A 24,628-nucleotide genomic window follows, 5' to 3' on the forward strand; every position below is an offset into this window, starting at 1 on the left:
TTCCACTTGACTTTTTTGTTCCATAACCCTCAGGATCATTTAACAAATTCCAAATGACTGTCTTACTGCGTCCCACCTCAGTAGCGATGACGCGCTGTGAGAGACCCTGCTTATGCAGTTCAACAACCCGACCACGTTCAAAAAGGGAGAGTTTTTTTGCCTTTGCCATCACAACGTGTGACTATCTGACAGAAAATGACAATGAATCCACATCTTTGCACAGATTTGGCCTTTTAAAGGCATGTGGTCCTAAAATTTGTATCAGCTGAAAAACAGCCTGTTTCAGTTTAATCGTTATTTTCAATTAATTGAATGCTCAAAAAATGTTAAAGCATGTTGAAGCTCTACTTGGAATCTTGTTAAGATCCAACAATGTAAAATATGATTTTTTGCCATTTTTCAAGTGGTCTTAAACTTTTGATCAGGACTGTATATATATATACAGTACAGACCAAAAGTTTGGACACACCTTCTCATTCAAAGAGTTTTCTTTATTTTCATGACTATGAAAATTGTAGATTCACACTGAAGGCATCAAAACTCCATAAAAAAAAAGTGTGAAACAACTGAAAATATGTCATATTCTAGGTTCTTCAAAGTAGCCACCTCTTGCTTTGATTACTGCTTTGCACACTCTTTGCATTCTCTTGATGAGCTTCAAGAGGTAGTCACCTGAAATGGTTTTCACTTCACAGGTGTGCCCTGTCAGGTTTAATAAGTGGGATTTCTTGCCTTATAAATGGGGTTGGGACCATCAGTTGCATTGAGGAGAAGTCAGGTGGATACACAGCTGATAGTCCTACTGAATAGACTGTTAGAATTTGTATTATGGCAAGAAAAAAGCAGCTAAGTAAAGAAAAACGAGTGGCCATCATTACTTTAAGAAATGAAGGTCAGTCAGTCAGCCGAAAAATTGGGAAAACTTTGAAAGTAAGGGCTATTTGACCATGAAGGAGAGTGATGGGGTGCTGCGCCAGATGACCTGGCCTCCACAGTCACCGGACCTGAACCCAATCGAGATGGTTTCGGGTGAGCTGGACTGCAGAGTGAAGGCAAAAGGGCCAACAAGTGCTAAGCATCTCTGGGAACTCCTTCAAGACTGTTGGAAGACCATTTCAGGGGACTACCTCTTGAAGCTCATCAAGAGAATGCCAAGAGTGTGCAAAGCAGTAATCAAAGCAAAAGGTGGCTACTTTGAAGAACCTAGAATATGACATATTTTCTGTTGTTTCACACTTGTTTGTTATGTATATAATTCCACATGTGTTAATCCATAGTTTTGATGCCTTCATAGACATGAAAATAAAGAAAACTCTTGGAATGAGAAGGTGTGTCCAAACTTTTGGTCTGTACTGTATATACGGTATATATTCAAGTTTGGTATTGCCGCATTTGTATTTAGCCACAGAATAAGGACGTCAGGTCATTTTTAGTACATTGTGAATGATCTGATGTCAAAACCCCAAGAAACTTGCAGGAATTCTATTTATTTATTTATTTATTTTAATTTTGCCACACAGAGAATTTTTTTCCTGTTTTCTAATACAAGACTTGGTAAATTAAACAGTGACATTAAAATATGCATCTTGTCACGCAAAAAATAAGCCCTCATATAACTATGTGAACAGAAAAATAAAAAAGTTATGGCTATTGGAACGAGAAAAAATCCAAAACGTAAAAATGGAAATAGCCCAGTCTTTAAAGGGGTTAAGGCCTCATGCACACGGCCAATGCTCGGCTGTTCTTTCCATTGGGGACTTGAATGGATTCATGATCCATCCACATTACAAAAAAACAAGTGAATGGGTCCGTATATGTGATGCGGTGAGCACGCGGCCGGTGCCCGCATATTGTGGACCCGCTGTTTGAGGGCCGCAATACGGCCACGGCGGTCCTGTGCATGAGGTCTAAGAGTTTACTGCATTTTCTAAGTTATACTTGTGATTTCAACAGCTGTACATGAGTTAACTAGCTAAGTGTTTTTTGCCCTACTCAGTAGGTGGAAGGCTGTCCCACAGATATTGGGAGTAAGGGAAAGGGGTCGGGAGGGACACCAATGAGACAAAAGAAGGTGATGTTCACTGGTAGTAAGTCCTTGTTGTATAAGATAGATGAGCAGAGTGGTGGAAGACAAGGCAGCAACCTACTAAAGAGAATTAAACAGACTTCATTAATCAGTGTGAGACTGTGATAAAATGTAAAGAAAGAAAGGCGTGAGGCGCCAATATACACCGAGTGCCCACATAGAAAGTTACTAAGTGGTAAAAACGCTAGGGATGCTTATAAAAGTGGTAGACTCGTTTATCTGTTAACCAGTCAGAAAACTTGGAGTTAAAATTACAGTATACCGCATGGAATACTTCACCAGGAAGATAAACTCAAGACACTTGCATCCCTCACCTCCCTCGCCGAGGTCGCCTGTAGAATACCAACCACCCGTCCGTTCAGCAAGATGGATCAGAGGACTCCAATAAAAGGAAAGTAGTTAATGAGGAAATAAACTCGACGTGTTTCGGGGATTACCATAGAGGTCCCCTTCCTCAGGACCATATAAAATACATAAAATGACTTACATATATATATAGTTATAGGTAATGGTAATCTGGTCCCCCATGTGCATCCACGCGGAAGTTGATCCACATTACTTCCGGTCCGGATGTGTCACTTACGGTTCAGAAGTGTCAGCTGATGCGTTCCAGCGCTGGATCACATATACTGTTCACAAGCACAAATAACCGGAGGGATCGAGTTCAAATTATATTAATGGAGGCATCAAAAAGGCAGGACTTAAAGAGTACAGATAATGTAGTAGATGTCACCTGCAGTCCTATGTAACACCTCAGATAACAAACACAGTGATAGCTTTCTGAGTACAGATAATGTAGTAGATGTCACCTGCAGTCCTATGTAACACCAGCAATAACACAGTGATAACTCTCTGAGTGCAGATAATGTAATAGATGTCACCTGCAGTCCTATGTGACACCTCAGATAACACAGCGATAACTCTCTGAGTACAGATAATGTAGGAGATGTCACCTGCAGTCCTGTGTAACACCACAGATAACACAGTGATAACTCTCTGAGTACAGATAATGTAGTAGATGTCACCTGCAGTCCTATGTGACACCTCAGATAACACAGCGATAACTCTCTGAGTACAGATAATGTAGGAGATGTCACCTGCAGTCCTGTGTAACACCACAGATAACACAGTGATAACTCTGAGTACAGATAATGCAGTAGATGTCACCTGCAGTCCTATGTAACACCACAGATAACACAGTGATAAGTCTCTGAGTACAGATAATGTAGTAGATGTCACCTGCAGTCCTATGTAACACCTCAGATAACACAGTGATAACTCTCTGAGTACAGATAATGTAGTAGATGTCACCTGCAGTCCTATGTAACACCTCAGATAACACAGTGATAACTCTCTGAGTACAGATAATGTAGGAGATGTCACCTGCAGTCCTTTGTAACACCACAGATAACACAGTGATAACTCTCTGAGTACAGATAATGTAGGAGATGTCACCTGCAGTCCTATGTAACACCTCAGATAACAAACACAGTGATAGCTTTCTGAGTACAGATAATGTAGTAGATGTCACCTGCAGTCCTATGTAACACCACAGATAACACAGTGATAAGTCTCTGAGTACAGATAATGTAGTAGATGTCACCTGCAGTCCTATGTAACACCAGGGATAACACAGTGCGGCAGCAGAACACACCACTCCACTCCCTCTGTCTGCTCGCTCTCAAACAGCACATGCACACAGGCAGTGCCGCTGTGGGGCTCGGGTTTAATATCCAAGCAGCGCTGCGCTCACAGCGCCATGAATGGACAGCAGGCAGGCAGTCATGTGACAGTGTCAGCAGATTCTCCTGTGCTCTGGTTGGCCATTCTGACGCTGTCTTAGACCACATTTACACGACCGTAGTTTTTTTTCGGATCTGCAAATTGTGGATCCGCAAAACACGTACGGCGGCCCATCTGCGTTCCGCAATTTGCAGAATCTTTAGTCCACAGCCAGCTCTTCAAAAAGGGGTTAAGATTATCTCTTACTCTGGAGGACCTCTCCTGTCTTCTATTAAACAGACATTCCACCAATTAGAATGGACACTGGGTAATACCTGATTTCCCTTGCGGAGGCGCTGCTGGAAAATTGAATGCCCACAGAGCTGATTGCTGGAGGTCCCAGCAGGGGGTTATCGTGTGATCAGTTGTTGTTTTTTTTTGTCAAAGAACCATTAACAAGAAGGTCCAGTGGAGAGAGAACCTCTTTTAACTCAAAACTTTGTTATGTTTATTTGCAGGTGATAAGATGGCTAAAATGTTGGCCTGGACATATGAATGTGCAACTAAATGTAACTTCTTGGGCAGCATGCGTCTGCAGCAACTACAAATCAGGATGAACACGTTATGTTATGGCAATCCCAACTGCCCTTCGATCGCCAATTGTGAGTCATATATTCCTGGCTATTTATATGTGTTCTGTACTTGTCATTTAAAAATGAAAACCAATTTTAGATTCCACATAAGTGAATTGACATTCTGATGCGCCCCTCTCTATCTTTCCTCTTGGCTCAACATATCCTGAGAAAAATGGAACAAGATGGTCGGTTTTAAAGAACAAAACATGTCTGTCTAGCTCTGCAGGGCTTTGCAAGCAACCCGAAAGTTTTATTTTTCCAAGCTGATTATCTTGCATCACTTGTTCTGTCTTCATACACGTTCACACAGTAAACTATTCCTGTTCTTTGTAGTCTAACTTGTTTATTGGTCAACAGGTTGTACTCTGCGCGGAGTGAGAGATTGTACATGTGTGGTAAAACTACAAGAATACAAAAAACATGTAGAAGTATAAAGCATAGGATAGCATGTACTATAACATTTACAATGACAGTGCAACGGGCGGCCTCCCCCTAGGGCCCTCTATATACTGCCCCAGGTTTAGTAGGAATGCCGAGTGTTATAGTGTGGCCTAAAATGTCTCTTTATGTGTGTCACGGTGCTCCTACCTGGATACTGCTGGACCCCAGGCTTTGGCCCTGAAGCAATAAATAGGGGGAATAATATAGGGATTTGAAGAAATAAGTTGAGTCCAGACTTTGAGATGAAGTTCAACAGCAGCTTTACTTGCATAAACATTTCTTCCAACAGTTTACAGGCTTTGTCTTGGTTCCAGCAGGCTTTAGCATTAAACTGGCAGGCAAACTCAACCCTGCTATATTTGTTTCTCTCACTGCAGTACTGACAGGCTGACTGGATAACGGCTTCTTCTTTATGCTGCCTTTCACTCTGTAGTCTGACTTATCTTCAGCCGAGGAACTAATCTCCTGGCTCTTGAGGCTTTAGGCTTTTGCCTCCATGGCCAGCAAAGCTTAGTCTTTTAGATCACTTGAATGGTCTTGGGGTGAGAAGGCCTCCATTAACTCACGGCTGTTGGAGGAGATTTTGTGCAACCTTAAATTAGATAGAGCGAGCATTTCTTGGGCCCTTTTCAAGAGACTAATCGCGGTCTCGTTTGTGGGTGTGGATTTCAAGCAGTCATCCACATAAAAATCCTTTTCCACAAAGGACCTGACATCCAACCCATACTTTACTTTACCCTCTCAGGCTGAATGTAGATAGCGACTGCAGAGGAAGGACTGTTTCCGAAGATGTGCACTCTTATTCGGTACTCTACAATGTCTTCACTGGGGTCGGGGTTATGGTACCAGAAGAACCTCAAGTAGTTTCTGTGTTCTTCCTTGACGAGGAAGTAGTGGAGCATCTGTTGTGCGGATGTAGTAGAGTTAAAACACATGGTTTATAAGACGTGTTATCTAAACTAAATGCGTTAAAGGGAGTCTTTCACCTAAAATGACCATTATAGAACACTAACACCAGGATCTCCATTATAGTCCCCCATATTAGAATGCTACTTACCATATTGCTGTGTACCATATTTTCGCTAAAAAACACTTTTATTCAATATGTTAATTAGGTTCTGAAGGTGCCCAGGCCCCTCGTCGCTTTTCATACCAAATCCCTCCCCTTTCACTCCTCCGTACCGCCCTAGGTTCTTCAGAAATCCAGCACCAGCGCCGTTCAAAAGATTTGCCGCGCCTGCGCACTTCATTCCCCATTATGGGCAGAGGCACAAGGCCGGCTAGATGTACGCTCTTGTACCTCTGCCCATAATGGGGAATGAAGTGCGCAGGCGCGGCAAATCTTTTGAACGGCGCTGGCGCTGGATTTCTGAAGAACCTAGGCGGGCCAGAGGGGTGAAAGGTGAGGGATTTGGTATGAAAAGCAATGAGGGGCCTGGGCACCGGATGCTTGAACACCGCTCCTGGGCACCTTCAGCGCCTAATTACCATATTGAATAAAAATGTTTTTTAGCGAAAATCAGCGACGAACAGCAATATGGTAAGTAGCATTCTAATATGGGGACAATAATGGAGATCCTAGTGTTAGTGTTCTATAATGGTCATTTTAGGTGAAAGACTCCCTTTAACCAAACACCTTCAATTGCTTTTCAATAGCTTTTGTTTCAAGATAATGCGATGAGTTAAGAAATTTGAGTTAAGAGTTTGTGTGTTAACCCTGCTACATCTGTATGTCGGCCATAAATGCTACTGAATCTCTGCGGAAGCGTAGAAGTACCTCCATAAATCTGTTGTTGAGGTCTGGACAAGACAGTAAGACATAGTTTAGCAAGACACCTTCGCACTTGCCGCTTAAGTCAAATACTACTCTTATCTTCCTTGGTTTTTTAGGATGATAGACGCAGAATATGGCTAAGTACCAACACTCCTCGGAGTCTTGGAGCACGGGTGCAATTTCTGCATGGTTATTCTGAAATATTCTTTCCATGAAGGTAAAGAAATGTTCTTTTGTCTCTGGTGTCCTCTGAAGTTTTTGTTTGAGGGAGATAAATCCGCTGTAGACAAGTTCTTTGTAGTATGGATCGAATCTGAACTGTAAAGTTCGGGTCTGTACCAAACTTTATGATTTTGGGTACCCGGACCCAAACTCGAACTTTGCCAGAAAAGTTTGGGTTCGAGTTCGGTGTTCAGGCATTTAATAAAGCTTGTTGAAAGGCTGCAGGACAGCCAATCAACAAGCTTTTAAAGTGTAACTGCCGTTTCATTTTTTATTTTTTTTTGCTAATGTGTAGGGACAGTGACAGGGAACATTTTGGTAATGTACTTTATTTAGGGAAAACGTTTATTTTTAGTAGAAAACTGGGGCTGAAATGTCCCTTAGCAGCATTCTCTCAAATGTCAAATGAGCATTGCTAAGGGCCATCCCTCTCCTATTAGCATAGGAGAGACGGGCTCTGCGGGAGCTGCGGGTCTCTGCCTGCCCTGCTCCGTCACAGCCTGGTGGGCGCAGGAGTCTGAAGCATGGCCAGCGCTGTCAGTGAGCTTTCCCCTTGCACTACAGGCATGCGGACTAATGAAGCAGCCGCCAGGAGCGGTAAGCGCTCACTACAGGCAGTGCAGGGAGGCAGGGGGAAGCAGTTATATGGTATATAGGGACATAACTGTTTTGTTTTCAGGTCATATACCAGCTACCGAAGATTCCTAAAAGTTTGGACAACCCCCCTGGGAGACCTATAGTCTCTAATTCCCTTACCAGCAGACTTACAGAATATATAGACTTTTTCTTGCAGAAATACGTGACCCAGCCTCCCATGTATCTTAAAAATACAAGCAGGGACGTCTTTAACCCCTTAACGCAGAACGCCGTGCATGTATGGCGGGGGATGCATTGCCCGAATGCATTCTGCCGTACATGCATGTCGGGATGATCGGGCGGGCACCGTAGCGGTGAGCGCCCGATCACTGCAGGGGTCCAGCAGTCCCTGGTAGCCGGGCCCCTGCTGTATCCAAGCACAATAAAAACAGTGTAAAAAAAAAGCCATTTTTGTCACCTTACATCACTAAAAGTGCAACACCAAGTAATTAAAAAGGCGTATGCCCCCAAAAATAGTACCAATCTAACCGTCACCTCATCCCGCAAAAAATTAGCTCCTACATAGGACAATCGCCCGAAAAATTAAAAAACTATGGCTATGGAGACACTAAAACATGATATTTTTTTTTGTTTCAAAAATGCTTTTATTGTGTTAAATGTAAAAAAAAAAAAAAGTATACATATTAGATATTGCCGCGTCCGTAAAAACCTGCTCTATAAAAATACCACATGACATAACCCCTCAGGTGAACACCGTAAAAAAAAAAGTGTCAAAAAAGCAATTTTTTGTCACCTTATAAAAAGTGTAATAGCAAGCGATCAAAAAGTCATACGCACCCCAAAATTGTACCAATCAAACCGTCATCTCATCCCGCAAAAATGATACCCTACCTAAGAGAATCACCCAAAAAATATAAAAACTATGGCTCTCAGACTATGGTGACACTAAAACATGATATTTTTTTGTTTCAAAAATGATATTAGTGTATAAAACTTAAATAAATAAAAAAAAGTATACATATTAGGTATCGCTGCGTCCATATAAACCTTTTCTATAAAAATATCACATGATTTAACCCCTCAAATGAACACCGTAAAAAAAATGAAAAAAAAAACATTGTAATAAAGCCATTTTGTCACCTTACATCACAAAAAGTGTAATCGCAAGCGATCAAAAAGTCATACGCACCCCAAAATTGTACCAATCAAACCGTCATCTCATCCCGCAAAAATGATACCCTACCTAAAAGAATCACCAAAAAAAAAAAATTATATATGGCTCTCAGACTATGGTGACACTAAAACATTTTATTTATTTTTTTCAAAAATGATATTAGTGTATAAAACTTAAATAAATAAAAAAAGCATACATATTAGGTATCGCCGCGTCCGTATCAACCTTCTCTATAAAAATATCACATGATTTAACCCCTCTGGTCAACACCGTAAAAAATAAATAAAAAAACTGTGTAAAAAAGCCATTTTGTCACCTTACATCACAAAAACTGTAATAGCAAGCGATCAAAAAGACATACGCACCCCAAAATTGTACCAATCAAACCGTCATCTCATCCCGCAAAAAATGATACCCTACCTAAGAGAATCACCAAAAAAAATATATATATATGGCTCTCAGACTATGGTGACACTAAAACATGATTTTTTTTTTTGTTTCAAAAATTATATTAGTATATAAAACTTTACATATTAGGTATCACCACATCCGTATCAACCTTCTCTATAAAGATATCACATGATTTAACCCCTCAGGTGAACAGCTTAAAAAAATAAAAATAAAAACAGTGTAAAAAAGTCATTTTGTCACCTTACATCACAAAAAGTGTATTAGCAAGTGATCAAAAAGTCATATGCACCCCAAAATTGTACCAATCGAACCGTCATCTCATACTGAAAAAAAATGAGCCCCTACATAAGACATTTGTCCAAAAAAATAAAATAAACTATGGCTTTTAGAATATGGAGACACAATTTTTTTTTTTTTTTAAATGCTTTATTATGTAATACTGAAACAAACAACAAAAAAAGGAGTAATATTTGTCGCGTCCGTAACAACATGCTCTATAAAAATAGCTCATGATCTAACCTGTCAGATGAACGTTGTAAATAACAAAAAATAAAAACTGTGGCAAAACAGCAATTTTTTTGTTACCTTGCTTCACAAAAAGTGTAATATAGAGATCACCCAAAAATCATCTGTACCCTAAAATAGTACCAATAAACTGCCAGCTTATCCCATAGTTTCCAAAATGGGGTCACTTTTTTGTAGTTTCTACTCTAGGGGTGCATCAGGGGTCTTCAAATGTGACATGGCAAGTTAAAATTATCCCAGTGAAATCTGCCCTCTAAAAACCATATGGCGTTCCTTTCCTTCTGCGCCCTGCTGTGTTTTTGACCACATATGGGGTGTTTCTGTAAACTACAGAATCAGGGCAATAAATATTGAGTTTTGTTTGGCTGTTAACCTTTGCTTTGTTAGCGGAAAAAAATTATTAAAATGGAAAATCTGCCAAAAAAGTGAAATTCTGAAATGTCATCTCCCTTTACCATTAATTCTTATGGAACACCTAAAGGGTTAACAAAGTTTGTAAAATCAGTTTTGAATACCTTGAGTGGTGTTGTTTCTAAAATGGAGTCACTTTTTGGGAATTTCTACTCTAGGGGTGCATCAGGGTGGCTTCAAATGGGACATGGTGTCAAATAAACAGTCCATCAAAATCTGTCTTCTAAAAACCATATGGCGTTCCTTTCCTTCTGCGCCCTGTCGTGTGGCCATACAGAAGTTTTTGACCACATATGGGGTGGTTCTGTAAACTTCAGAATCAGGGCAATAAATATTGAGTTTTTTTTTGCTGTTAACCTTGCTTTGTTAGCGGAAAAAAATTATTAAAATGGAAAATCTGCCAAAAAAGTGAGATTCTGAAATTTCATATCCATTTTCAATTAATTCTTGTGGAACACCTAAAGGGTTAACAAAGTTTATAAAAATCAGTTTTGAATACCTTGAGTGGTGTAGTTTCTAAAATGGGGTCACTTTTTTGGAGTTTCTACTCTAAGGGTGCATCATGGTGGCTTCAAATGGGACATGGTGTCAAATAAACAGTCCATCAAAATCTGCCATCTAAAATCCATATGGCGTTCCTTTCCTTCTGCGCCCTGTCGTGTGGCCATACAGAAGTTTTTGACCACATATGGGGTGTTTCTGTAAACTACAGAATCATGGCAATAAATATTGAGGTTTTTTTTTGCTGTTAACCCTTGCTTTGTAACTGGAAAAATATGAATTAAAACTGAAAATCTGCCAAAAAAGTGAAATTCTGAAATTTCATCTCCATTTCCCGTTAATTCTTGTGAAACACCTAAAGGGTTAACACAGTTTGTAAAATCAATTTTGAATACCTTGAGGGGTGTACTTTCTAAAATGTTGTCATTTTTGGGTGGTTTCTATTGTGTAAGCCTCACAAAGTGACTTCAGACCTGAACTGGTCTTAAAAAAGTGGGATTTGGAAATGTTCTAAAAAATTTAAAGATTTGCTTCTAAACTTTTAAGCCTTTTAACGTCCCTAAAAAATAAAATGGCATTCACAAAATGATCCAAACATGAAGTAGACATATGGGGAATGTAAAGTAATAACAATTTTAGGTGGTATCACTATCTGTTTTAAAAGCAGAGAAATTGAAATTTGGAAAGTTGCGAATTTTTCCAAATTATTAGTAAATTTGGTATTTTTTTATAAATAAAAATGAATTTTTTTTACTTAATTTTACCACTGTCATGAAGAAAAATATGTGACGAGAAAATAGTCTCAGAATCACTTGGATAAGTAAAAGTGTTTTAAAGTTATCACCACATAAAGGGACACATGTCAGATTTGCAAAAATCAGTCTGGTCCTTAAGGTGAAAAAGGGCCCGGTCCTTAAGGGGTTAATATTGATTGGACCCTGGGCAAGAATTTACTTGGGTCCCCTGGATCCTGCCTTCCCACACCCTAGCATACAATTACGCCCTCCACCACAACACACACACAAAAAATTACTGTAAATACTTACAGTTCTGAAGACTCCAGCAGACTCAGGATCAGTGCTCTGGGCAGCTGGGCTCAGGGCTGGAAGTGGGCACCGCTATGCAGTTCAGGAAGGACACCGGGACTCGGCTCACCCTAGCTTTGCAGTGCCTCCGCGTGACGTCACGGCGCGCGGCGTACGCAAAGGGCAGGGGAGGTCGGGAGAAGGAGCAAGCAAGTACCCGTATTTTTTGCCCTATAATACGCACCTAGATTTTAAAGGAGGACAAAAAGAAAAAAATATTTTCCATTACACCTCAGGTCAGACCAGCAGTCAGACCCCCAATGTTAATCAGACCTCAGCTGACAGCCCCAATCAGACCCCCAATGTTAATAAGACCCTCAATCAAACCTCATATCAGCATCCCAATGCCATATATCAGGCCTCCAGCCTCATATATCAGCCCCCCAATGCCATATATCAGCTCCCCGAATGCCATATATCAGCCCCCAGCCTCATATATCAGCCCCCAGCCTCATGTCAGCCCCAGCATCATATATCACTCCCCAGCCTCATATATCAGCCCCCAGCCTCATATAATAGCCCCCAGCCTCATGTCAGCCCCCAGCCTCATATATCAACCCCCCAGCCTCATATATAAGCACACAGCCTCATCATATATCAGCCCCCATCCTTATATATCAGCCCCTCAGCCTCATATATCAGCCCTCAGCCTCATATATCAGCCCCCAGCCTCATGTCCGCCCCAGCATCATATATCACTCCCCAGCCTCATATATCAGCCCCCAGCCTCATATATCAGCCCCCAGCCTCATGTCAGCCCCCAGCCTCATATATCAACCCCCCAGCCTCATATATCAGCACACAGCCTCATCATATATCAGCCCCCATCCTTATATATCAGCCCCTCAGCCTCATGTGTCAGCCCCCTAGCCTCATATATCAGCCCCCAGCCTCATATATCAGCCCCCAGCCTCATATATCAGCCCCCATCCTCATATATCAGCCCCAGCCTCATGTCAGCCCCCAGCCTCATATATCAGCCCCCAGCCTCATATATCAGCCCCCAGCCTCATATATAAGCCCCCCAACCTCATATATCAGCCCCCAGCCATCAGCGCAAATAAAATAAATAAACCACTTACCTCTCCTGCTCCTGGACGCCGCCGCTACTCAACACCAGCTATCTCTCTCTTCTTCCTGGTCCTCAGCTGTCGGCTGTGAAGGCTGCTCACAGCGTGAGGTCACACTGTGCGCAGCCATGCACAGCCGACAGCCGAGGACTAGGAAGCAGTGAGTACAAAGCTTTCACCGCTTCCCGCTCCTCCGGTACTAATGGAAGCGCTGATTAGTATTCACCCCATAAGACACAGGGGCGTTTTCCACCCACTTTTGGGGGGGAAAAATACGTCTTATGGGGCGAAAAATACGGGGCTCAAAAGGCAGCTGCCTTGGGGCCCCCAGGAGCAAATGGGCAGCTGCTCCTTTTGCCCCACATTAAAGACGTCCCTGAGTAAGTTTGAATTCAAAAGTAAACTATACATTAAAAATTTAAGTGTGGCGAACATTTGTATTTAGCCCCCTGTAATCTGTTACCCCTAAATAAAATCCAGTGTGATCACCTAATTAGTAAATATAGTCCACCTGTGTGTAATGTATTCTCAGTATAACTACAGATGTTCTGTGAAGACTTCAGAGGTTTGTTAGTGAAAATTAGTGATCAAGCAGTATCATGAAAATCAAGGAACACAGCAGACAGGTCAGGGATAAAGTTGTAGAGAAGTGTAAAGCAGAAAGAGGTTATAAAAAAATATCCCAAGCTCAGAACATCTCACAGAGCACTGTTCAATTCATCATCCGAAAATGGAAGGAGTATGGCAGAACTGCAAATCTACCAAGACATGGCTATCCACCTAAACTGACAGCTCAAGCAAGGAGAGCACTAATTAGAGAAGTAGTCAAGGGGCCCATGGTCATTTTGGAGGAGCTGCAGAGATCCACAGATCAGGTGTGAGAATCTGTCCACAGGGCAACTATTAGATGCGTACTCCACAAATCTGGTCATTAAGGAAGTGTGGCAAGAAGAAAGGCTTTTTGAAAGCAAGCCATAAGAAGTCCCATTTGTACTTTGCCACAAGCCATGTACAGGACACAGTAAACATGTGTAAGAAGGTGCTCTGGTCAGATGAGACCTGAGACCAAAGTTGAACTTTTTGTCCTAAATGCAAAATGTTATGTGTGGAGGAAAACTAGTAACTCTGCATATCACCCTGAACACACCATCCCCACCATGGAATATTGCGGTGGCAGCATCATGCTGTGGGGATGCTTTCCTTCAGAAGGACATGGAAGCTGGTCAGTGTTCATGGGGAGATGAATGGCGCTAAAACAGGGCAATCCTGGGGGAAAACCTGGTAAAGGCTGCAAAAGACTTGAGACTTGGGCGGAGGTTCAACTTCCAGAAGGACAACAACCCTAAGCATACAGCCAGAGCTACAATGGAGTGGGTTAGAACTGTATGTGTTAGGATGGCCTAGTCAAAGTCCAGACCTAAATCCCATTGAGAATCCTTCTGCAAAGGACACCACTTCCCCTCCACATGCAGATTAACCCTATGCTGGATCAGTGACTTTTAAAGGAGGATCTATCACTGTTATTCAGCGACCCATCCACTCACTTCCACTAAAGGGCAGGCAGCTGAACAACATTGGAAGGTTCTCACTGTAATACTCCTGCATCCTCCCCTATTTGGCAGAAACATCCTGTAAGCCAGTGCAATTGCCTTTATCTAGAGGTGGGAGCTCTTGGACTGGCTACTTCTGCAGTATGTCAGTGCTGTTGCCACCCTTCTCTACTCACTGGATGACCCCACCTGAGGAGACAGCCTCACATTGCCTCATTGCAGATTTGCCCCTGGTTACTCCTCAGATGTATAGGTATCAGGAAAGAAGTAAAACTCATCCTTGAATGGCATCATAACATGATATGAACTGCAGCATTTCTTCCATCAAGCCTGTGACAAACTGCCATTTGCCACTGGGCATTGTAGAAAACGTATGGCTAGCCTCCTGCCCTACGAATATGGCCCCGGGACATATTACCTTCTTCCATACTGAACTTTCAGCTCCAGAGACTAAGTCCCGTTCGAAGATGACCGACCGCACAGCCCAAATCTATAGAACTGTTTTGGGCAGGAGATTGTGCTTGTGGTCGGTCATAAAGGACTTCCACTTAACTTTTGATCCGCTGGAGGGATTTGTGTGATTTTTGGAAGTGTTTCTGTTTGATGTATGCTGAGTTTAAATATGTAATTTTTATGGAGATGGAATGTATGGTCTTAAAGTTACAGTGTATGTTTAAAAACTGTATTTTTACTGTGATAGTTATGTTAATCCATAATTATATCACAGACAGAAGGGAGGATTTTGTGTATTTGGGTGGTAATTCCTGCCCTGTTGTTCCCACATGTGTATTGGTGATTTCCCTTTGTCCTGAAAGATAATTGAATTGCTTCGGGTGTCTCCAGGGCAGAGAGGAGGAAACCATGATGCATTGTTGGGACCTGCATAAATACGGGCGGGTAGCCCTCAATAAAGAGTTCAGTTCAGTTCATGTTTTTCTAACCCTTCAAAACGCAGCCTTGTCTTGTTATTGGAGGGAATTGCTGTATCACGCTGGGGATTGCTATGCTCTGCATATTCCCTGGAGGAGAGATCTTTCCCACACGGTCCTGAATGCTGGAGGTTCATTCAGGGTGGAAGGAAGACGGCGCGGCTCCAGTTAAGCTACGGCGGTTGTGGAGTCTGCGGTGGTTGTGGTGTCCAGTGCGGTGCTTGTGGTCCTCGGCGCAAGCTAGGAAGCGTCCATTAACGGAAGCGGATCCGTTACAAAGCCATTTTACCATACACATACAGTAAGATTTTAATTTATATCAACTTTTATTATGGGTTAAATGAAAGAGAAATAAAATTAACTGAATAGAGGAATTTAAATGGGATTTAAATCTGAGACTGCTATATGCAAGTCAGAAGACCTTAGCTCCAGGTTATAGCCTTTCCATATTTTTTTTTATTCTTAGAAAGTCAGTATATAAACAGTTGCAAGAAAAAGTATGTGAACCCTTTGGAATATTATGGATTTCTGCACAAATTGGTCATAAAATGTGATCTGATCTTCATCTAAGTCACAACAATAGACAATCACAGTCTGCTTAAACTAATAACACACAAAGAATTAAAAGTTACCGTGTTTTTATTGAACACACCATGTAAACATTCACAGTGCAGGTGGAAAAAGTATGTGAACCCCTAGACTAATGACATCTCCAAGAGCTTATTGGAGTGAGGTGTCAGCCAACTGGAGTCCAATCAATGAGATGAGATTGGAGGTGTTAGTTACAGCTGCCCTGCCCTATAAAAAACACTCACCAGTTCTGGGTTTGATTTTCACGAGAAGCATTGCCTGATGTGAATGATGCCTCGCACAAAAAAGCTCTCAGAAGACCTACGATTAAGAATTGCTGACTTGCATAAAGCTGGAAAGGGTTATAAAAGTATCTCCAAAAGCATTGCTGTTCATTAGTCCATGGTAAGACAAATTGTCTATAAATGGAGAAAGTCCAGCACTGCTGCTACTCTCCTAGGAGTGGCCGTCCTGTAAAGATGACTGCAAGAGCACAGCGCAGACTGCTCAATGAGGTGAAGAAGAATCCTAGAGTGTCAGCTAAAGACTTACAAAAGTCTCTGGCATATGCTAACATCCCTGTTAGCAAATCTACGATACGTAAAACACTAAACAAGAATGGATTTCATGGGAGGATACCACAGAGGAAGCCACTGCTGTCCAAAAAAAACATTGCTACAGATTTACAGTTTGCACAAGAGCACCTGGATGTTCCACAGCAGTACTGGCAAAATATTCTGTGGACAGATGAAACCAAAGTTGAGTTGTTTGGAAGAAACACACAACACTATGTGTGGAGAAAAAGAGGCACAACACACCAACATCAAAACCTCATCCCAACTGTGAAGTATGGTGGTGGGGGCATCATGGTTTGGGGCTGCTTTGCTGCGTCAAGGCCTGGACGGATTGCCATCATCGAAGGAAAAATTAATTCCAAAGTTTATCAAGACATTTTGCAGGAGAACTTAAGGCCATCTGTCCACCAGCTGAAGCTCAACAGAAGATGGGTGAGATGCTGTGGCATGACCTCAAGAAAGCGATTCACACCAGACATCGCAAGAATATTGCTGAACTGAAACAGTTCTGTAAAGAGGAATGGTCAAGAATTACTCCTGACCGTTGTGCACGTCTGATCTGCAACTACAGGAAACATTTGGTTGAAGTTATTGCTGCCAAAGGAGATTCAACCAGTTATTAAATCCAAGGGTTCACATACTTTTTCCACCTGCACTGTGAATGTTTACATGGTGTCTTCAATAAAAACATGGTAACATTTAATTCTTTGTGTGTTATTAGTTTAAGCAGACTGTGATTGTCTATTGTTGTGACTTAGATGAAGATCAGATCACATTTTATGACCAATTTGTGCAGAAATCCATATCATTCCAAAGCGTTCACATACTTTTTCTTGCAACTGTAGCATTGGTTTCCATTGCAAATACTACATATTAGCTTTCTAAGTATACCAAAAATGGTGCTATCAATATGGTAAGGCTATAGCCTAAAGGTAAGGTCTTATTCCTTGCATATACTGTAGCAGTCTCAGGTTTGAATCCCACAAAACACTTGGAGAGGTCTTTCTTCGGTTCATTTTTGTCCCCATCATTTAACTCATAATAAAAGTTGATAGAAAATCTGTGAGGTACAGGGTCAAAGTTTGCTCAATGATGACATATAGGGGACGGACCGAACATCGCATATGTTTGACCGCCGTGGTGAACGCGAACAAGCGATGTTCGCCGGGAACTGTTTGCCGGCGAATAGTTCGGGACATCTCTAGTCTCAGGTTTGAATCCCACAAAACACTTGGAGAGGTCTTTCTTCAGTTCATTTTTGTCCCCGTCATTTAACTCATAATAAAAGTTGATAGAAAATCTTATGTGTATGGTAAAATGGCCTGATGAAAGTAATGCTCTATTACCTTTTATTTTTACTCAACTTTACTTTTTCCTGATATCTATACATAATACTCCCCATATCTAGCTGAGGATCTATTTCTCTAAGTAAAGGCAAATTCTAAGCCAGAGCTGAGTGTCACATATGAGAAAAATGATTACATCTTCTGCTTTTGTCCCCAGTGTGCTGATCTCTAGCCCTTTCAATGAAAAGGAGAGGGGATTATGCAGGGGTGTTACAAAGCAGCACTCGAAGGATTCAGCCCCACCCCCTGGTGCACCATTTGCATATGAATACAAATGCAGATATCTAAGAAATATATAATTTTAATCAGCATGATCACCACTACCAGACAATATGTCTGGTTTAATAGGGTTGATCATGCTGACAGAGGCTCTTTAAACTTCCCTTGGTTTCTGTATTCTTATACTTTTCTGCAGCACTGCAAGGGTTAACCTTTTCCTTTGTTCTGTGTCCAGCTGATTTTCAATGTGATTATCAGCCCTCCTACATATACAAGTCGGTTTGCTCCACCCTGTGCCTGAGCAATATGTCCCCACAGATATTGCCAGTTTCTGTTTGATTCTGCTAGTTTGCAAGTCCATACTAAAGAGCTATAATCCATTTGTCTTCGTGTGTACCGACTTGGGCCTGATTCCTGGACTCTACCTCTCTGGCGCCTGACCTGACCCATGCCTGTTCACTTTGCTGATCCGGAGATGCCTGCCCTGACTTCTGAACTGAAATACAGATTTGCAAGAACTCGAATTGCTCTGATCTGTACCTGATTGCTGAGTACGACTATAGCCTGATCTCTTGGTACGTCACACTGGTGTCTCTGATTCCCAAAGATCAGCAGCCAACCACACTGGTTGGTTGGCAGAGTGGACCCATAACCCCGATCTTGACAAGGTGGTCCATATAGTATTGCACATGTAGAGCAGATACTTTTTTTGTGATGGGTAGATCTCACTTTGGAAGTCCACTAGTGTCTATGTATTGCTTGGAAGTTCACTGATTTCAATCCACAGAAAAGATGACCACTGCCCAACAAGTTCTTTAGACAAAACTAAATGATTGTGCTTTCATTAGGCTCTAACAGAAGCACCACCCCTTTATCAAAGAGAATAGTGGCTTATGAGAGAACTACATATGTTCATGTATTAACAATATATTATTTCTCTTTCTCCTATCTGATTCTAGCGCTAACTGACAACTCTCCCCTCAATGGACTGGGCTGCCCATCCTGCTTATCTGCTAACTCTACCTGGTGTCACACTGATGAAACCATACAGTGCAGAGGGGATGAGACTATGTGTCTTCTTCTGCAGACAACACAAGAATCAGGTATAATTTTTTTTATTATTTCTTTTATCTTGCTTTAAAGAAACCATTGACAAATATTGAGATATCCTCTCCTGAACTAGTGAGCACAATTCTAACAGAATTATGGGCTGTCTTTGTGTTAAAAAATAAGAAATAAGGAAGGACCAACATGCAGATATGTCCAATCTTACCTTTGCTTTGATTTGATTAAGGACCTCAATTTCACATAACACAAATTCAATACAATAATGTGACATGCTAACAAAACCCTTACCAGGCTGCAATGCATACCACAACCATTGGGTAGCCACACATATAAAATTAGAGATCTTGTGACAAAATTTTGAGAAATCATGTCTTTTTTGTTGTCAAGTTGGTCATCTCACACCACATGTCTCAGTGTATGAGGAGTCAAGAGCAAATGTCATGGACACATCTGTATGACTCCTTTTCCATGCTACTTTTATTGGCATCACAGGCTCGCAATACAAGGGCCGACTGATATATATATATATATTTATTTATTTATCTATTTAGTTAGTTTAGAAAGTCTGCATATTTCAGGTCTAATATTGTGTTAAATGAAAGTTCTTCTGTGGATCTTTGCAGGATCAATGTCAACTTCAACAACCTTTCGAGGGTGCGCATCAATGTCTATCTGTGATCTTGGCAGTCAGTCCCAAAATAAGACCGGATCATTCACTGAGGTTAAGATTAACTGCACGAGAGCCAGCACCAGCGGTAGCAACAGAGGCAGCATGAGTGACCATAAAGTCGTCTTGACTTCAGCCATTGTGTGTCTTCTGCTGAAATTGCTCTTCTAGGATTTTTGTAGGAATGTGCCGAAATAAATGACAAAGACGTATATATCGTTGTGTATTTCACGTTGTTCCTTAATTCCTTTAATTGTCAGTAACTTTTTTACTAAACCTTGGCTGGAAAATATCTAAGTGCAGAAGTCATATAACAATTGTCTCCATTGAGAAGAAAGGAACAATGGCAGTAGTAAGACACAAAACACAAAAAATTAGAGCTAGGCAAAGCATACAATAGGGCAGATATATTAAAGGGGTTATCCAGGAAAAGATATTTATGACTTATCCTCAGGTTAGGTCATTATCAGTATCAGATCTGTAGGGGTGTAACACCCAGAACCTCGACAATCATCTGTTAGAAGAGGTCTTGGGCACCGCAGCCTCTTATTAGGCCGGTCACATCACTCTATATCGGTCATGAGGCCTAATTGCAGCACAGCTACATTCAAGTCAATGGGATGGAACTGCAATTCCAAGCACTGCCACTATATGATTTACGGTGCTGTCCTTGGAAACCTTACAGGAGCCTTCATCCTGAGGATAAGTCATCATCTTTTTCCAGGATAACCCCTTTCACAAGTTTGAGCCTAGTAGGGGTGAGCGAATCCCATTTTGGATCCAAGATCCAAAGTTGATTTGTTCCCCAACTTCGTTTTAATGCTGTACAGAGACCTGTCTCCAAACAGCATTATAATGTATGCGCAGAGGCAAATTGGTTAAATCCAAAGTCGTACGAGACTTCGGTGAAGAACTTCGGCCTTCGATTGTACAACTTTAAAAGCATTTTAAAACAGCAATCTGAAGGCTTTGGTTCTGAGGTACGAGTCGGTCCTGAAGCCGACTTCGGATTGCTGTTTGAATTTTTTTTTAAAGTTGTAGAATCGAAGGCCGAAGTTCTTCACAGAAGTGTCATGCGACTTAAGACTTAACGAAGTTTGCCTCTGCGTGAAACCCATACATGTTAATGGAAAGAGGACTCTGTGCAGCATTAAAACGAAGCTGGGGAACAAATTGATCAGGGGATCTTTTAATTGCTTCTAGAATTATACAGTCAGTGCTATACTGATAGTCACCAGCAGCCCGCGCCAAATAGTCATGTCCTTCTAGGCTGGGACCTTCATTAGGCTTCGGACTGCTGTGCAGATACATTGGCATCCTGTGATGTCATTTTTGGGATGCGGATAGAAGTCTGCTTCCTCTGTATATTGCTTAGTTGCCATGGTCGCTATTGACCAAGAAATCTAAGGGATTAATCGTCTCAGATCAGCCCTTCTGCCTTTCTGGGCCGTTAGAGCAGGAGCCTGGCTTTTATGTGACAGCCAAACTTCTACTCTTTTCTGCAAGGGAGAGCGTAGACTGGGCTGCTGAAAAAGACAGCAGCTTAGCCAAAGGTCCACTAGTGACTGCTGTAAAAAGGTGTATGGGTGGTCACTAAGGAGTTAATAAGTGATATATGTTTTGAAACATTTTGTTGAGAAATAAACACCAATAGACATATATGTGGTCATTTATGAAACTGGTGTAAAGTAGAACAGGCTTAGGCTACTTTCACACCTGCGTTCGGGTGTCCGCTCGTGAGCTCCATTTGAAGGCTCTCACAAGCGGCCCCGAACGCATCCGTACTGCCCTAATGCATTCTGAGTGGACGCGGATCCGCTCAGAATGCATCAGTCTGGCAGCGTTCAGCCTCCGCTCCGCTCAGCAAGCGGACACCTGAACGCTGCTTGCAGCGTTCGGGTGTCCGCCTGGCCGTGCGGAGGCAAGCGGATCCGTCCAGACTTACAATGTAAGTCAATGGGGACGGATCCATTTGAAGATGACACAATTTGTGAAAGTAGCCTCAGTTCCCCATAGCAACCAATCAGATTCCACCTTTCATTTTACAAAGGAGCTATAAAAAATTAAAGGTAGAATCTAATTGATTGAAATGGGCAGGATGGATTCAGGCGGCGTCTCAGTGGGTTGAAAAGCCTGGAAGCTCTGAGATAATGCGTCTGCTTTCACATTTTTACTTCCCGGCCTGAACGTAATGGAGAAATCAAAACGAGTAAAAAACAGAGCCCATCGGGCTTGTCGGGGATTCAACCTCTTAGCGGACTCGAGAAACATTAGGTTTTTATGGTCAGTGACAACAGTTACTCGATCCCTTGCCCCCTCCAAAAAATGCCTCCACTCCTCAAATGCCCATTTAATGGCCAGCAGCTCCCTTTTCCCTATGTCGTAGTTTCTCTCCGTGGGAGAGAATTTCCTGGAGAAGAAGGCACATGGTCTCAGGTTAGTGAGGCTAGCAAGACCCTGTGAAAGAACTGCTCCTGCGCCGTCCTCGGCTGCATCTACCTCCACAATAAAGGGTCTCTCCTGATCAGGCTGGATCAGAATGGGAGCGCTACTAGATGCCTTTTTTAATGTTTCAAATGAAGAAATGGCCTTGGTAGACCAATTCTCCAAATCCGCCCCTTTCTTAGTAAGGTCGGTCAATGGCTTAGCAATTACAGAAAAATTCATGATAAATTTACGATAGTAATTAGCGAAACCCAAAAACCGTTGTAAAGCCTTTAAGGATGAAGGCCTTACCCATTCCTTAATTGCTAAAACCTTACCAGGATCCATCTTAAAGGTGTGAGGAGTTAAAACATGCCCTAGAAACAGTATCTCCTGTACACCAAAGACACATTTCTCTTGCTTAGCGGATAGCTGGTTCTCCCTCAACACCTCTAATACTTGTTTGACATGAGACACATGAGATTCGAAATCAGGAGAGAATATCAAAATGTCATCAAGATAGACAATAATAAATTTACCTAAGAACTCTCTAAGAATATCGTTCATTAAGTTTTGGAACACAGCTGGGGCATTGCTGAGTCCAAAAGGCATCACCTGATATTCAAAGTGTCCTATCGGAGTATTGAACGCTGTCTTCCATTCGTCTCCCTCCTTGATTCGGATTAGATTGTATGCCCCTTTCAGGTCAATCTTGGAAAACCAGGTTGCCCCCAGAACCTGGTTAAATAAATCCGGAATCAATGGGAGAGAGTATCTATTTTGGACAGTGATCTTATTTAATCTCCGATAATCAATACAAGGCCTAAGACCACCATCCTTCTTTTTAACAAAGAAAAACCCTGCTCCCATAGGAGAGACTGAAGGTCTAATATGCCCTTTAGCAAGGCTCTCCTTAATATAATCTTCCATAGCCTTGCGTTCGGGCCCTGAAAGATTATAAATTCACCCTTTAGGAAATTCGGCACCCTCTATTAGCTCTATGGTGCAATCATAAGGTCTATGGGGGGGGGAGAACCTCTGGAATAGGGGATAAGAATACATCAGAATATTCTTTAATAACTGAAGGTAATGTATTAGACCTTACTGAAACCCCAGCCTCGACCACGGACAAGCATGAGTCACACTTAGGTCCCCATTTCACCAACTCTCCTTTGAACCAATCAATTGTGGGGTTATGTAAACGGAGCCAAGGCAACCCTAGTACCACATCAACCGGTAGGTTCTCCAAGACAAAAAGAGAACATCTCTCAGAGTGGCACACACCCACGGTCAGAGAAATTTCAGAGGTACATGACCTCACCGTACCACCAATCAGGGGAGTAGCATCAATAGCCATGACATGGATAGGTGTAGGTAAAGCAAACATTGGAATACCCAATGTACTAGCAAATTCTAAGTCAATAAAGCTGTCGGCTGAACCGGAATCAATAAAGGCCTTACCCGTCCACTTATTAACCCCCAGAGAAATTGTTATGGGTACCAAAAGCTTATATTTAGAAAAATCAGGGTGTACCTGGTCTTTAGGTTGACTTGCCTTAGGAGACTTGTCAGAGAGGACCCTCTTAGGACACTTGTTGATCCAATGGCCAGGATCTCCAAAGTAGAAGCACTCTCCGCGTCTGCGACGAAGATTACCCCGGGTCATGCCAACCTGCATGGGTTCCTCGGTGGAGACCTCAGTGTTGTCCCTGGAAAAGACCTCTGGCTGGACCACCATCTGAGAACAGAACTGTCGTTCTTGTCGTCTCTCTCTAACTCGTCGGTCAAGTGGGACAACTAGGGTCATCATCTCCTCTAAGGTCTCTGGAACTTGATAACTGACTAATAGATCTTTTAAATTATCAGACAGACCAGACCTAAACTGACTCTTCAGGGCTGGTTCATTCCATCCAGAGGGGACACACCACCGTCTGAATTGGGTGCAATACTCCTCAGCAGGGAGATGGCCCTGAACCACTGCCCTAAGAGCCGTCTCGGCTACCAGGACCCTGTCTGGTTCGTCATAGAGGGTACCCAGGGCCTGAAAAAAAACCTCCACAGAAGTCAGACAACTGGCCCCAGGAGATAACGAGAATGCCCAGTCCTAGGGATCACCCTGTAGTAGAGAAATGATAATCCCCACGCGTTGGCTCTCAGGACCGGAGGACACGGGGCGCAAACGAAATTAGAGTTTGCAACTCTCCTTAAAGGAGAGAAACCTCTTCCGGTCTCCAGAAAAGGGTTCTGGGAGCTTGATCTGGGGTTCAAAATGTGGACTGGAGGGCAGAGGAGTGGAAGAACCTTGCCCTACTTCCCTCACGAGTCCTGATGACAGGGGACAACTGGACGGCAGTCCCTAACTTAGGATATGTGCAGGGAAGACAGACAAGACAAAATACGGAACATGAACGGACCGGGTCAGAACCAAGAGACCTACGCAGTACAACGGATTAAGCAAATAATGGTCAGGAGAAGCCGGGGTCAAATACCAGGAGAGTAGCGAAGTACAAGAGGAGTCCTAAGAGAGTAATCAGGTGGGAGCCGAGGTCACAATACCAGGATGGATGCGCAGTACAGGAGGAGCAGGCAAAGGATCGTCAGGGAACAGGATCAGGTAAGTATTCAG

General features: G+C 42.3%; 1 long non-coding RNA gene across 1 annotated transcript; it reads left to right on the forward strand.

Annotated features, from left to right (window-relative positions):
- Nucleotides 1–4,390: 4,390 nt before the first annotated feature.
- Nucleotides 4,391–19,751, forward strand: LOC120992402. The gene is made up of 3 exons (XR_005776968.1): nucleotides 4,391–4,470; nucleotides 18,803–18,946; nucleotides 19,535–19,751. It is a non-coding gene; the product is annotated as an uncharacterized LOC120992402 (long non-coding RNA).
- The last annotated feature ends 4,877 nt before the right edge of the window (nucleotides 19,752–24,628 follow it).

Source organism: Bufo bufo, chromosome 1 (assembly GCF_905171765.1).
Source record: "Bufo bufo chromosome 1, aBufBuf1.1, whole genome shotgun sequence".
NCBI lineage: Eukaryota > Metazoa > Chordata > Amphibia > Anura > Bufonidae > Bufo > Bufo bufo.